At 33.5% G+C, this 10,810-nt stretch overlaps 1 pseudogene; it reads right to left on the bottom strand.

Moving 5' to 3' along the window:
- Nucleotides 1-709: 709 nt before the first annotated feature.
- Nucleotides 710-1,585, bottom strand: LOC113367444 (annotated as a pseudogene).
- Nucleotides 1,586-10,810: the final 9,225 nt, after the last annotated feature.

Genomic DNA, 10,810 nt, shown 5'->3' with positions numbered 1-10,810 from the left:
GTGGCGTAACTAGACCCTCCGGGGCCCGCGGCAAAGTCTTCCGATGGGGCCCCATCGTGGTACTCAATTTTTAATTTATCTAATTTTGTTTGATAAACGTTAATAGTCATATACACGCTATTTTACTACTGGCTAAACCAATTTTTAATAAATTTTATCACAAGCAAACCAACTTCGACTAATTTATATTTTATGGCTTTAACCCGGCGCCAATGACGCGAAAAAAATTGCAAGAACGATGACGTTGGGTCATTTTGACCCGACGTTTTATTGAGGATTTATAATAAAAAATATATACTTTTACTAAATTGTAATTAATGTTTACTAAATAAAGGTATTTTCTGCATAAAAATAAATAAATAAAACTAATATATAATAATAAAATTTGTAACTTTTATTGACATACTTACAAGACATGCAAATCAACTTTGAACAAACAACATATGTTAATTATAAGTTTTGGTTTAAGTAATGTTAATACTCATTGGTAACAAACATCTTATAATACTAAAAAAGAGATCAAATTAAGTTATTTTTAATTTAAATGCCAATCAGTCTTCTATTTCCTCATTTACTGACATCGAACTACTACAATTATTGCAGTAGGTAATAAAATGATCAGGGCATATATAAATTTGACATTCATGACAGGTATGACTTGTCTTCTTATCTTTTTTGGACGGACATATTTGGCATCTCTTGCGAACGCCTAGAATCTTTCGAGGTGGTTCATCTGTGGTTTCACCTGTGAATTGTGCGATTCTTTGCGCAGTTGACGTGGTAAATTCACTCGAGCTCGTCGCACTTGTAAATGTTCCTGCACCATGGCGAGTCCCAGATTTTTTAGGAAATGTCTTCTTTTCATGCGTGTATCATCATTATTAGCCCGGTATATTATGTTTGCGTTTATTTCCGATATATTTAGCATTGCAAAAAAGATAGTAATGGCCATCGTTTTGTGTTTCTACTCACGTTGTATGACGCAGAAGATTGTCCACTACATCCACTCCACTCTTGGTGTGATTGTAAAAGGATATGATGTCTGGTTTCCTTTTGTCACCTGTAGACTCATCAATTTTTTCGTCATGATGTAGACTGGACATCAATAAGACAACTTTATTTTTCTTTGGAATGTAGGAGACTAGAGTTATGTCCTTTTGATGTCCAAAGGTAGATGATCCTGGACATTTTCCACGTGTTGTAATGAATTGAGGTGGAATCTGCCGTTTGTTTTTGCGTAAGGTTCCAACTGCTGTAAGTTTATGTTCCGTTAGGAGGTGAGATACTAATTCATAACTCGTGAACCAATTGTCGAATGTTATGTTACGATGGCTTTTAGAAACGGGCAAGACGACGCGATTTACAACGTCAAAAGGTTTGTTGCTGAGTGAGTATGGGCCACTTGGCTGCTTTCCGCTATATATTTCTAAATTGGTCACATAATATGTCACTATAATCACTAAATAGAAAATAAAAGTATGTCACGAAAATATTACATTTACAATGACGCTGGGTCAAACATACCCGATTGGACTTGACGCACGAGTTGCTCGTTGCGCGGGCGGCGTCGCACTGAGCGAACCATCGGGGCGGGTAGCGGGGAGGCATCGCTTCAGCTACTCAAACGCTTAAACCACATAACCCGGGTAAACAAAATATATGTTCGTTAAAAAACGTCTCGGGTCATTATGACCCAGCGTCATTGGCACCGGGTTAAATTATAAAATTACACAAAAGGTAGAAAAGTAAAGTATTGATTTAACGGCATTATTATAATTTACTTGTAATTATATAAAAATAGCAAAAAATACATAAAACTTAATTTTTCTTGAAAATCAAAAATGAAATATTGGTGAATATTTTCAACGTTAGAATAAATGGAAATTAAAAAACGTATTTTTTTAATAAAAATTTAAAACAAATACCACTTTCTTAAATTTATTTATTACATAATCTTCGATTAACAATTTCTTTTTTTACTGTGTTTATGAAAATTTATGATTTAACTGGTTGCTATTGGTATTTTGCCTTGATGCAAGTTACATAAACTTCCCGATATGTGTAAATAATCGACTTAATCAATAAAATATAAATTATTTATGAGTAATTAAAAGTATTCCGAATGGATTTTTTATACATAATTGAAAAAGAACGAACACCTTAATTTGATGTATTCTCTAAAAGCTTTTAAATTTCTGAAAACGGTTCAGGCGTTTTTGAGAAAACGTCGATCAAAGGTCTAATTTTGACAAATGCCAAAAGTATACTAATTTTTGCAAACTTTGAAGAATTTTTAAAATTAAACGACTTGTCGTAGGTCCGTAATATTTTAGTATGATCTACAAGACTATAATATCTACCGTCAAAAAAAAATCATAAAGATCGTCGTTTTTTTTAACTTTATTACAAGAAAACGGCCCGGCCGATCTTTACCAAAAACTAATCAGCACGATTCATAACTAATATCTATCGAACGGTTTTTGAATTTTCAAAATCGATTCAGAATTGCGGGCTAAAACGTGGACGATTTTTTTTTCTGCGATTTACAAAGAAATGGCCCGGCCGATCGTAGCACAACACTCAGAAACGCTAGTCCTCATCGAGATACATCGAATGGCTTTTAAATTTTTTAAATCGGTCCAGCCGTTTTTGAGAAAACGTTGATTTACTTCTCCTTCGGGAAGTTAATAATACCTCTGATTGAAACAGTATTAAAAAGAATTCATTTTCTCGGCAATCCAATCCTTTCCATACCCTTTGAACGATTTTTTTAACGAAGATGAAGACATTTGTCATCTAGCTTTTTCTTGAAGAAACAATAGTTAAACCCTGCATATATTCAAAATAAAATAAAAATAAAATGTTAACTTCAATAAGCTATTTAGTAAATAAAATCTATACTTACTGCTTTCAGTTGCGTAAAAGTGTCTATTCAGAAGAATTTCCTATTTCCTAGCAAATGGTTCAGAATCTAAACAAAAGTTTTTTTATGGTGTTGATCTAAAAAATAATAATTTTAAAATTTGTTTATTCTGAATTTTTGATGTCTTTTTTATTTAAACAAATTATAGAGCTTTTATTTAATTGATCAGTATCATTGAAAACTTCTATTGTAGCAAAATACTGAAATTTGGAATATATTAATTCATCGGAAGAAACAAGATTTAATTTGTTTAATAATAATTCCAATACTCGATAAAATATATTCACTTTGAACAAACTTTCAGTATTTCGAATATGAATTCTCAAAGCCCAAAGATGATTAATATTTAATATTAATACATAACTATAACAGTAATGTATTCTTTGAATATTGAGAAGGAGCTGTATCAAAAATACGGGGCCCCGGGCCAGGGGAGCCCAACGAGTGTAAGCAGATTGATGAAAAATCTAAAGCAAAACAGTGTTTTATAAAAAATTAAATTACTTGGACGTAATTAGCATTTCCTTCTGTTATCAAGAGGTATTCAACTTCAACTTGTAAGCTAAAGCTTCAAAAAAATGTATTTCTTCTGCAAAATATTTGAGAAAGATTTTAAAACTTTGTGTGTGCTTCACGAACACGACGATATTCAAAATTAAAACTAAAAAAAATACGTAAAATCTTTAGGACAGAAATGTCTACCAGACTTGTCACTATTGTTCCTAGAAACTTTAGAAGATCTAAAGATCAGTTAATAATTTAGTTTTTCGAAAAAAGATAAGGGGAGAATATTTTTATCTTGATGAAAAGCTCGGAGAATTATAGAAAATTAGATAGAAAAATAATTAGAATGATAAATAACTATTCTTTTAAATTTATGTATTTTTATATTTTGTGATAACAAATTTTTTCTTAAGGGGGCCCCAAAACAAATTTTGATACGAGGCCCCGCAAAGGCACGCTACTGATATTGAGAAAAGATGGGTGTTCGATTTTTATCTTAAAAGTCGATAAAGTATAATTTTTTTATATACAATAATAAATTTATTAATTCATTCTTGATATATCATATAAACTAAAGATTTTCCAATACAGATCCATCACGGCCTTTCGCTAAAAAAATCCTTTATCCTATCGCATAAAAGATAAAACACAATACTTTTGCTGTGCGGCGGCGACTCCTTTGGTTTTAACTAACTAAATATTCCGCCGAATGTAAGTTCGATGCAAGCTTGGTTGAATAATTAACTCCGACTTTGAACTTAAAAAATATAAAATATAGGTTTCAAGTGAAATAAAATTTATGTACAATGTAAAAATGTATATCCTTCCGGGGGCCCGTGGCAATTTGCCACCCACGCCACCCTATAGTTACGCCACTGATTATTTAATTATTGAGTATTTTTCCTTTTGAAATAAATTAGCCGATACTAAATTCATAAATGTTTAGTTTTGTCACAAAACGATATTATTTTCTAATTATTGAGTATTTTTCCTTTTGAAATAAATTAGCCGATACTAAATTTATAAATGAATACTTTCGTCACAAAACGATACTATTTTCTAATTAATGAGTATTTTTCCTTTTGACATAAATTAGCCGATACTAAATTCATAAATGAATACTTTCGTCACAAAACGATACTATTTTCTAATTATTGAGTATTTTTCCTTTTGAAATAAATTAGCCGTTACTAAATTCATAAATGAATACTTTTGTCACAAAACGATACTGTTTATTTATTTATTGAGTATTTTTTCTTCTGAAATAAATTAGCCGATACTAAATTCATAATGAATACTTTCGTCTCTAAACGATACTATTATTTAATTATTGAGTATTTTTCCTTTTGAAATGAATTAGCCGACACTAATATTATAAATTAATACTTTCGTCACAAAACGATACTATTTTTTAAATAATGAGTATTTTTCCTTATGAAATAAATTAGCCGATACTAAATTCATAAATGAATACTTACGTCACAAAACGATACTATTTTCTAATTATTGAGTATTTTTCCTTTTGAAACAAATCAGCCGATACTAAATTCATAAATGAATACTTTTTTCACAAAACGATACTGTTATTTAATTATTGAGTATTTTTTCTTTTGAAATAAATTAGCCGATACTAAATTCATAAATGAATACTTTCGTCTCTAAACGATACTATTATTTAATTATTGAGTATTTTTTCTTTTGAAATAAATTAGCCGATACTAAATTCATAAATGAATACTTTCGTCTCAAACGATACTATTATTTAATTATTGAGTATTTTTTCTTTTGAAATAATTAGCCGATACTAAATTCATAAATGAATACTTTCGTCTCTAAACGATACTATTATTTAATCATTGAGTATTTTTCCTTTTGAAATAAATTAGCCGACACTAATATTATAAATGAATACTTTCGTCACAAAACGATACTACTTTTTAAATAATGAGTATTTTCCCTTTGAAATAAATTAGCTGATACTAAATTCATAAATGAATACTTTCGTCACAAACGATACTATTTTCTAATTATTGAGTATTTTTTCTTTTGAAATAAATTAGCCGATACTAAATTCATAAATGAATACTTTCGTCACAAAACGATACTATTTTCTAATTAATGAGTATTTTTTCTTTATAATAAATACATTTCATAAATAATAACTTTTAATCTATATTCTCATATATCTAATTTCTATTTATTTATAAATATTCTTATTGTATTTTGAAATAAATTGCCGATACTGAATTCATAATGTATACTTTGTCACAAACGATACTATTATTTAATTATTGAGTATTTTTCCTTTTGAAATAAATTAGCCGACACTAATATTATAAATGAATACTTTCGTCACAAAACGATACTATCTTTTAAATAATGAGTAATTTTTCCTTATGAAATAAATTATCCGATACTAATTTCATAAATGTATACTTTTGTCACAAAACGATACTATTATTTAATTATTGATTATTTTTCCTTTTGAAATAAATTAACCGATACTAAATTCATAAATGAATACTTTCGTCACAAAACGATACTATTTTCTAATTAATGAGTATTTTTCCTTTTGAAATAAATTAGCCGATATTAATATTATAAATGAATACTTTCGTGACAAAACCATAGTATTATTTAATTATTGAATTTTTTTTTTTTGATATAAATCGAATTTGATATTAGTATCGAAAAATTATTGTTTTAAACTTCTCAAAATATTGAAAATGACGCTGATTTATTAGCATCAAATACAGGCAATAAAATTTATCATAATATTGAAATTCGATCTGTAGAGAATTTTAGATCTCTCTTGCACTTATGTTTATTTTTGGTGAAAAGTACTCATTATTCGATACTGAGTAGTATCGATATTTTGCCGCGATTCTTTTTTGGTATCGATGCTTTGCCGCGATTCTTTTTTCAGTACTCGGTATCGATACCTTGCCTCGATACTTCTAACACTAGACACAATACGCAGCCGAGATTGAAGATATTATTTTGAAACCACCAACAGAGAATAAGTATGAAACACTGAAATGTACTCTCATCAAGAGAGTATTGATGTCAGAAGATCGCAAGTTAGAACAGTTACAGTAGATCAGGCGGCTACCAGAAAAAATTCAAGCCATCATATCAGCATACGACCATCTCGAGTTGGATAAAATAGCAGACATGGCGGATAAAATCGCCGATATATCATTGGAGCATCAAATCCAAGCAACTAGTAAACAAATGCCATCCACGTCCAAAGAAATGAATTATACCATTTCAGAACAAATTTTGGAGCTTCAAAGCCAGAACGCTACATTAAATTCGAAGATAGATTTGTTAGCTAAACAAGTTGAAGCCATCACCCAAGCCAAATACCGAACCATACCATCAAGGTCAAAAGTCGTGCATCCATCTCCACGTGGCTATTGCCAGTACCACTCAAGATTTGAAGCTAAAGCACGAAAGTGTAATGAACCTTGTTCATTTAAATCTTTAAACATAAACGACAGTCAATGAATGCGGCGCATTACTGTCAATTAATTAGTTCAACAAGCCGCCTATTAGTAGTTGACAAAGCATCCAAACAAGAATTCTTAGTCGACACGGGCGCGGATCTTTGTGTATACACTCGCAGGAAACTGAAAGGGCAGCATCCGCGTACCGAATATACGTTGTATATGGCAAATAGTGCAAAAATGGCGACCTATGGGACAGTGCAACTAATTTTGAACTTCGGCCTAAAACGCAATTTTTCTTGGAAGTTTGTGATAGCCGACGTCAAAAACCCATTATTGGAGCAGATTTCCTACCATTCTATAACCTATTGGTAGATCTGCGCAACAAACGGCTACTAGTAGGAGATACGAAAGCACAAATAACGGGAAAAGTAACGGATGCAGTCGTCCCAACTGTTAAAACCCTGCGAAAGGAGCACCACAGCCTATTGCAAGAATTTCCGGATATTACCAGACCTCAAGGAGCACCTCACAAAGTGAATCATTCAACAACACACCATATCAATACAATACCAGGGCCTCCGATTTATTTTAAACCAAGACGACTTAACGCGGAACGCCTCCAAATAGCTAAAACAGAATTTAAAGAAATGGTGAAGCTCGGAATCGCTCGACGATCAAACAGCCCCTGGGCCGCGCCGCTTCACATGGTACCTAAACAAAACCTCGAATGGCGCCTGTGCGGAGATCACAGGGCACTCAACGCTTGTACTATTCCAGACAGATACCCGGTAAAGCACATTTACGATTTTACGCAGCATCTTCAAGACATGAAAGTTTTTTCAAAAATCGACTTGGCGAAGGCTTACAACCAAATTCCGTTCAAAGAGGAGGATATACCAAAAACAGCAATTACTACTCCTTTCGCACTTTTCGAATTTCCTTATATGACCTTCGGACTTCGTAATGCAGGCCAAACCTTTCAATGGTTTATCGACGAAGTCAAACAAGGTATGGATTTTTGCTATGCTTATATCGACGACTTGCTAATTGCTCAAGAAACCAGGAAGAGCATGCAAGGCATCTACGAAGCATTTTCGAGAGACTTCAGCACTATGGTATCATAATCAACTGAGACAAATGCATATTTAGTGTCTCGGAAATTGATTTTTTGGGATACACAGTCTCTAAAGATGGTATACGCCCAATTAAGGAACGCGTGGAAGCTCTTGTAAGAATCAAACCACCTACTACCATACAAGAATTGCGCAGATTCCTAGGAATGATTAATTATTTTCGCAGATGCATTCCCCGCGCGGCTGCAAGCTCCGTTTCAAAAACTGTTAGAAGAACCAAACGTTAAAAAAAACACTATCATAGAATGGAACGAGCAACTACAGCAGGCTTTTGTTAATTGCAAAGAAAGTCTATCAAATGCTACTCTTTTACATCACCCAGTGGTCAACTGCAAGATAGCTTTGTTTACAGACCCTAGTACCATTTCAATAGGAGCATCGGTGCAACAACAAATAAACATGGCAAACACTAGCCTTCTTCTCGAAGAAATTAATCTTCTTGAAGAAAAGCTATCCGACATTTTCCAGTTCAATTGAATCAACTAACTTTCATAGCACAATTTACAACAGAAATAAAGCATATTGAAGGAAAAAAAACGTCGTAGCTAATGCTTTATCCCGGATCGAAGAATTGCATGTATCGTCGAATGCAGGTTATAACACAATCGCAAAGGAACAACAAGATGACGCGGAATTGCAAAGCTGCCTAAAGAACAGTTCCTCATTGGTCCTGAAGTCAGTACGTCTTCCGGGTACTACTATCAGCGTATATTGCAATGTATCCACTAATATTCCAAGACCTTTCGTTCCGAAGACGTTAAGAAAACAAGTTTTTAATGCACTTCACAACCTAAGCCATCCTGGAAGAAATGCCACAGTGAAAATTGTATCTCAACGATTTGTTTGGCCGTCAGTGAACAAGGACTGTCGAGCCTGGACGAGAGAGTGCATTCATTGTCAACGCAGCAAAATTCATCGCCACACGCGAGCACCGCTTGGTAAATTTTTGCTCCCTACCCGACGATTTTCTCATATACATTTAGATCTGATCGGACCCTTTCCAAGCGCACGAGGATTCAAGTATTGCCTATCAGTAATATGTAGATTTACAAGGTGACCAAAAGTCATCCAACTTCGAGATATCACAGCCGAGTCAGTGGCGCAAGCATTTATAGAGGGATGGATATCTCGTTTTGGCTGCCCCACAGAATAACGTGCGATCGCGGAGTCCAGTTTAAATCCCGCCTATTTGACGCCGTTGGTAATTTTACAGGGTCGAAAATCACTTACGGCTTATCACCATAGCGCAAACGGCATGGTAGAGCGTTTTCACAGATCCTTTGAATCAGCTAATATGTGCCACAACAATAAAAGCTGGCTGGATGCGTTGCTGCTAGTAATACTCGGATTGCGGTCTGTATGGAAGCAAGACTTGCAAGTTTCTCCAGCTGAAATGGTGTATGGCGAACCTCTTCGGCTTCCAGGAGAATTATTCGAAGACCATCAGAACACACAAGACACACACCAAGTTCTCCTAAAACTTCGACGGTCAAAATACTCAAGGCAACGCCCGCTTCGAATCACGGAAATAATTACAGAGCTGTCCACCCGGATTTATCAACGGCTCGACAAATTTTTATCCGGGAAGACACCATAAGGACAGGATTACAACCGCCGTACACAGAACCATACGAAGTTTTGGTCCGTTCGGATAAAACTATGACCGTGATTAGAAACGGCAAGGAAACTAAGATATCGATCGATAGAGCAAAACCAGCCTATATATTCGAGCCAACATACTCAACGGGGGGGGGGGGGTGATATAGGATAAGATTGCACAGCCCTGGCGCACTACGTCAGGTTGCGCGTCCCTGTCATGCACCGTTATCCAGTATCCTATGGTATAAAACCACAGCGCAGCAATACTAGGCCTTCACTTGCCTGCCCGAACGCACAGTGGATTCAAGGAAGAGAAGAAGACAGTACTTCGCTACATAGAGCTAAATGTGCAAAAATAAGTTCTTGAGAGAACTAAGCATCCGATTACAATGATTTAAATAACTTTCTGCTTTATTTTGCTTTTTGAAACGATTGCTTTCGAGGAAAGAACTTTTTTTATTTCCATTTTTTTTAATTAAAAAAGAATATATATTTTTTTGAATCTCGAAAAATTTTCGGGTTTTAATTTCAATTTTAGCTAAATTTCTAACCATCACTTTTATACTTCAAATAAATAATTTTAACATTGCAATTCAACTTATATAAATATTAGAAAATTCTTCATTTTAAAAACGATTGATTAAGTTTTGTTTATTTACTTTAATTAATAATCTTGAAAACCTTTGAATATTTCATTTGCCTTAAGGCAGAATGCTGTACATCACTATAGTGTAAATAACTATAGTTATTCATTTATATACAAACAGAATTATTGATACACAGGTGGACTGAGAGACAGGTAGGTGTTCTTGTTGAAAGGTAGAAATGTAGACAGGTAAAAGAATATATATGAAAAGTAGAAAAATTTGATAGATAGATAGGTAGCAATTTGAAAGGAAGATACAGAAAAGTATTCAGATAGGCAGGCTAAAATGTAGATAGATAAAAATATAAAATAGCAGGCATGTAGGCACACTGGTAGACAGATTTGTAGGTAGACTAGCAGTCAGAAAATAGGTAGATAGGTAAACTACCAGGCTGATAGAATACCAGACAGGTACACAGATAATTATTTAAACAGGTAGATAGAAAGATACGTCACACGAATAGGTAGATTCACATCTGTTACCTTGGCGTAATGCTTGATGCTCGATTGAATTTCAATCAACAGGTGGAACACGTTAGTGCTAAGGAAGCGC

The sequence above is a fragment of the Ctenocephalides felis genome, unplaced genomic scaffold (genome assembly GCF_003426905.1).
Source record: "Ctenocephalides felis isolate EL2017-DRISC unplaced genomic scaffold, ASM342690v1 CF-g0.4_SCAFFOLD_00704, whole genome shotgun sequence".
In the NCBI taxonomy this organism is placed as follows: Eukaryota; Metazoa; Arthropoda; class Insecta; order Siphonaptera; family Pulicidae; genus Ctenocephalides; species Ctenocephalides felis.
The sequence above is the reverse complement of the archived record's forward strand: the minus strand, read 5'-3'. Positions and strand labels throughout refer to the sequence as shown.